Here is a 5,963-nt window from a genome sequence, read left to right as displayed (position 1 = left end):
ACTTACAGTTTCACACCCTCTGGGCCTTCCCGCGTCGTTGGAGGTTTGATTCCCTGCTGAATGGGCAGTCTCTGGCCCCAGCGGTAGTACCACGGTGCCCAGCGGTAGTACCACTTGAGGGTCCTCAGCGGCAGTACCGCTGCGGTACTGGGCCACTACCGCCTCGACTCGAGGGGGGCGCATCTCGTGTCGGGTTGAGCGGCACTTGCAGCGGCAGTAGGTGCGGTAGTACCGCCCTACCACCGCGGCAGTACCGCGCTGGGCACGGTCCCTCCTCTATCTTCAAGCCCTCCCAGGCTGGGCGGTAGTACCGCAAGGGGGAGCGGTATTACCGCTGGGTCCAGCGGTAGTACCACTGCCCCCTGTGGTAGTACCGCCCTCTGCGGGGCTGTTTTGGGGGTAATGGTTGGATGGGGCCCTTTAGTATAAAAGGGGGTCCCCTTCTTCCTCGTTGACTTACCTCTTCCCCCATAAGCTCCATTAATGCTCCAAGCTCCATTTTTGCCCGATCTCTCTCCCTAGCCAATCATACTTGTTGATTTGCTCGGGAGTGGTTGAGAAGGCCCCGGTCTACACTTCCACCAAGAGAAATTTGATTCCACCACCAATCCCTAGCGGATCTTGTTACTCTTGGGTGTTTGAGCACCCTAGACGGCTGAGGTCACCACAGAGCCATACTCCATTGTGGTGAAGCTTCATGGTGTTGTTGGGAGCCTCCGATTAAGTTGTGGAGATTGCCCCAACCTTGTTTGTAAAGGTCTGGTCGTCGCCTCCAAGGGCACCAATAGTGGAATCACGGCATCTCGCATTGTGTGAGGGCGTGAGGAGAATGCGGTGGCCCTAGTGGCTTCTTGGGGAGCATTGTGCCTCCACACCGCTCTAATGGAGACGTACTTCCCTTTAAAGGAAGGAACTTCGGTAACACATCCTCGTCTTCACCGGGTCCACTCTTGGTTATCTCTTACCTTTACTTGTGCAAGCTTATTAGTGTTACTTCTCTTGCTTGCTTGTATGTTCGTTGTTGTTGCATCATATAGGTTGCTCACCTAGTTGCACATCTAGACGACCTACTTTGATGCAATGTTTAATTTGGTAAAGAAAAGCTAAAAATTCTTAGTTGCCTATTCACCACCCAGTCAACCCTATCGATCCTTTCAATTGGTATCAGAGCCTCGTCTCTTTACTAAGGACTTCGCTGTTCAAAGAGTATGGTTGACACCGTAGACGGTGTGGAGGAGCACTCTGGTGTGAATCCGATCTCGTCTACGGGTGATGGGGGAACCTCGGTCTCCCATGAGGAATTCAATGTAGCCTTGGAGACATTGAAAACCTCAATGACGACCGAGGTTGAATGCATGTTTACTAAATTCATTGAAGGGCTTAGACTATCCACCGCACCGTTGAAAGTGGGTGATCCCACTGACAAGGTGACAGATGCTAACTCCGACAAGGGGGAATCTAGTAGTGAAAAGGCTCCTTCTTCTAGTGGTAAAAATGGCACCGACATCTTTGGCCATGTGGAACCACCTTATGGCGGACCGATTCCTTCCACTCATTTGAATCATGCCGGTCCTCCCCCTAATATTGTGAAAAATGAGGACTTTGACTCTTGGGTTTATCGCTTTAAGCGTCATTTAAATCATGTGAATACTAATCTTTGGAGAATCATTGAAGAAGGTTTCTATCCGCATGACCCAAGCAACTTCACTCCTCGAGAAGCCACGGACAATCAATTCAATGAGAATGCTCTCTTCATCATCCAAGATGCAATTCCACCCGAAGATCTACCTCATCTTCGGCCATTCGCCTTGGCCAAAGATGCATGGCTTTGTGTTGTCTCTCTCTACCGGGGAAGCGCAAGCATTCAACGCTCCAACTATGAAGTAGTGCAAGATGAATCCGATGAGTTTTCTATGAAAGAAGATGAAGAACCTCATGAGCTTTATCAGAGAGTAACCAAACTCGCGGTATCACTCCGAGATCATGGGAGCAAGGACACAAATGACAATTGGATCAAGCGCAAATTCCTCAAGGCAATGATGCCTTACCACAAGGCCATGTCCTCCGTCATTCGTCAAAGGCCCGACTTCCACACCTTGACCTCAAGTGAAGTGTTGGATGAGTTTGTGGCTATGAACATCTTGGACAAGACTGCCGACAATGTGGTGCTTCACTCTCAAAGGGCAAAGAAGCCCAAACTTGCATTGAAGGCCAATGTTTGTGTTGAAGAAGAAGAAGAGGAAGAAGAGGAAAGCAACCCCGAAGATACAAAGTATGCCTATCATGAACACATGGCACTTGCTTCAAGGCAATTTTAGAGCAAGAAGAACTCAAGGCCAAACTTCAACAAGAACAACTCAAGTGGCACGAAGAGCAAGCAATGTGTGAGGACTTGCTACAATTGTGGAAATATGAGCCATTTCGTTGCAGAATGTCCGTATGAGAAGAGGGAAGACAATGGTGGCAAGCTCATCTGAAAGGACAAAGCCAAGTCTTTCCCTAACAAGAGCAACTTCACCAAGAAGACCCCTCACAAGGCGTTGGTGGTTCAAGAAGAGTACCATGAGGATGATGATGATGATGATGAAGATGGTGAGTCAGTTGCCATGGCCTCCGTTGCCATTGCAAAAGCTCCACAAGTGTCTCTCTTCGACTCACCCAATGAGAACATCACCGCCAAGTGCCTCATGGCTAAGGCCACCAACAAGGTAACCCCCAACATCAAAACTACCATCATTAATAATATTTCCTTGACGGATTGCATTGATGAATATGATGGATCCAATGTGGAGGAAAATGAGTTTGAGTCCTTTATGGGTAAACTCAAGGGTAAATCCAAGAAGCATTTTGTTGCTCTCTTGGAACAACTTGGTGAAGCCAATGACATGATCGAGGCTCACGAAGATACTATCTCCAAGATGGAGGGGCATAGTCATGACTATGCTGATGAGATTTCAGATCTTTCCAATGCTCTTGAGGAAGAGCGTGGTCTTCGTTTGGCTCTTGAGGAGTCACACAATGTTGATCACACTAAGTTAAAGAAAGATTTTGATCATGGTCTTGTTGTCTCTCGTGTGCTAATCTCTGAGAAGGCCAAGCTTGGGGTTGATCTTGCTAGACTCAAAGAGGAGTTTGACCTACTTGACGAGGCTCACAAAGTCTTGAAGGGTGCTCATGCTAGCCTCAAAGAGTCTCATGATCAACTTCAAGTAAAGCTAACCAAGGAGAAAGCCACTTTTCCTCGTATGATGTTAATTGATAATGCAAATGCTACTAACCCATGTTGTGAGCATGTGCATCTTGTTGAGGAGAACGCTAAGCTAAAGGTGCAACTTGAGAAAGGTCTTGTGTATTGCATACAAGGCGAGAAGAATCTCAGCGACCTTTTTACCAACCAAAAGGGAGTTGTGGCCAAGGAAGGGATTGGGTACGGGCCCAAGTCCAAGAACAAGAAGAAGAATGACAAGGCCAAACGACCTCCTCCTCTCAAGCAAACTTTTGTGAAGGAGGGAGAGGGTGCTACTAAAGAGAAGGAGAAGAACTCCATGAGGGGCAGTGATGCCAAGAAGGGTAACGCTTCCATTCCCAACAAAGGTAGCGACTTTAACCCTTCTTATGTATTGTGTCGTGCTAGAGATGGGCATGTTTATGCCAAATTTGTTGGTTCTTCTTATGAGTACATTGAATGGTCTATTTGGGTTCCTAATACCCTTGTTACTAACATCAAAGGACCCATTACAAAATGGGTACCTAAAACCAAGCATTGATCTCTTGTAGGTGTTTGCTTCCGGTGGGGGTTCATCGTTGCTCGATAGTGGAGCTACTAATCATATGACCGGAAGCAAGGACTTGGTGGTGGACGGGTAAAAGATTACATCCATGCCCACAAATGTCGAGTGGGGTGATGCCTCGTCCTCTAAAGTATTGGGACTCGGCAAAGTTGTCATTTCTCATGATCTTACGATTGAGAAGGTCATGCTTGTTGAGTCCCTTGCATACAATTTACTTTCCGTTCGTCAACTAGCACTCATGGGCTTTGCCACTTTCTTTGATATTGATACCGTGGCCCTCTTGTGGATCAAGACTCTTAAAGTAGACTTTATTGGGCATGTCGAGAATGGTCTCTATGTGATTAACTTTTCGGAGCGACCCACTAAGACCGCGACATGCCTAATGGCTAAAGTTGACGTGGGATGGCTTTGGCATCGCCGTCTAGCCCACGTCAATATGAGATATTTGCAAAGTCTTCTCAAGGGGGACCATGTCCGTGGACTAACAAATGTTAGTTTTGCCAAAGATCATGCTTGCAGTGCTTGCATCGAAGGAAAGCTACATGAGAAGGCTCACCCTCCCACGACTATCATCTACTCGAAGAGGCCTTTGGAGCTCCTTCATTTGGATCTCTTTGGACCTCCATCCTTTGATAGTATTGGGGGTAGAAAGTATTGCTTGGTGATTGTGGATGACTATTCAAGATACACTTGGGTATATTTCTTCAAGAGGAAGAGCGAGACCCAAAAAACCGTCATCGACTTTGCAAATGAAGCTCAACGACAACACAATGCAAAGATCTTGACTATAAGAAGTGACGACGGCTCCGAGTTCAAGAACTACACCTTGGATGAGTTTTTGAGTGATGAGGGAATCAAGCATCAATATTCCGCACCTTATACCCCTCAACAAAATGGTGTAGCGGAGAGGAAGAACTGGACGTTGATGGATGCGGCAAGGACCATGATGGCGGAGTTCAAGTCTCCCTACAACTTTTGGGCTGAAGCCATCAACACCGCGTGTCATGCATCTAATCGGCTCTACCTCCACAAAGGCTTGAACAAGACTCCATATGAGATACTCACCGGTAACAAGCCCAACCTCAAGTACTTCCGGGTGTTCGGGTGTAAGTGTTTCATTCTCAAGAAAGGTGTCCGTTTGTCTAAATTTGAGGCTAGAGCTCATGAGGGCATATTTGTTGGTTATGCTACAAACTCTCATGCTTACCGTGTTCTCAATAAGTCCACGAGACTTATTGAGGAAACGTGTAACGTGGAGTTTGATAAGAATAATGGCTCCCAAGTGGAGCAAAGTGGTACTTGTGATGTAGGTGATGAAATTCCTCCCCAAGACATAAGAAGAATGGGTGTTGGTCATATCCTACTCATTGAGGAACCCCTTGTGGCCGAAGGAGAAGGACAATGTTCTACTCAAGTGGAATCTTCACCAACCCAAGACCCACACGCTTCCGAAGAACAAAGTGAGGGCCCTCAACCTCAAGAACAAGACCAAGGGCAAGGTCAATCTCAAGATGGTGTTGTAACATCAAGTGATGCCCAAGGTCAAGTTCCCTCCTCCGAGCAAGTTCAAGATCAAGAGCTTCCACGAGATCAAGAACAAGCTCAAGATGACGCTCAAGATGATCAAGTGACCACTCCTCGTCTCACCCCCGAGGAGGAATTGGAGTGTCGTGCCGCCAAGGTTGCTTCCAAGCTCTCCACCAAGGATCATCTCATGACAAATGTGCTTGGAAGCTTAAGAAAGGGGGTAAGCACTTGTAGACAATTAGCAAACTATTGTGAACATCACGCTTTTGTCTCTTGTGTTGAACCTCAAAAGGTCTATGAGGCACTCGAAGATCCGGATAGGCTCAATGCCATGTATGAAGAACTCAACAACTTCAAGTGCAACAAAGTGTGGAGATTGGTGCCAAGGCCAACGGAGAACCACAATGTCATTGGAACCAAGTGGATATTCAAGAACAAGCAAGATGCTCATGGGATTATCATTCGCAACAAGGATCGTTTGGTAGCACAAGGCTACTCCCAAGTCGAGGGTATCGACTACGTTGAAACCTTTGCCCCCGTTGCTCGTCTTGAATCCATTCGCATGTTGATTGCATATGCTTCTCATCATAACTTTAAGTTACAACAAATGGATGTGAAGAGTGCTTTCCTTAATGGTCCGATTAA

This window comes from Triticum urartu, chromosome 3, assembly GCF_003073215.2.
Source record: "Triticum urartu cultivar G1812 chromosome 3, Tu2.1, whole genome shotgun sequence".
Classification (NCBI taxonomy): domain Eukaryota; kingdom Viridiplantae; phylum Streptophyta; class Magnoliopsida; order Poales; family Poaceae; genus Triticum; species Triticum urartu.
This window is presented reverse-complemented; position numbering follows the sequence as displayed.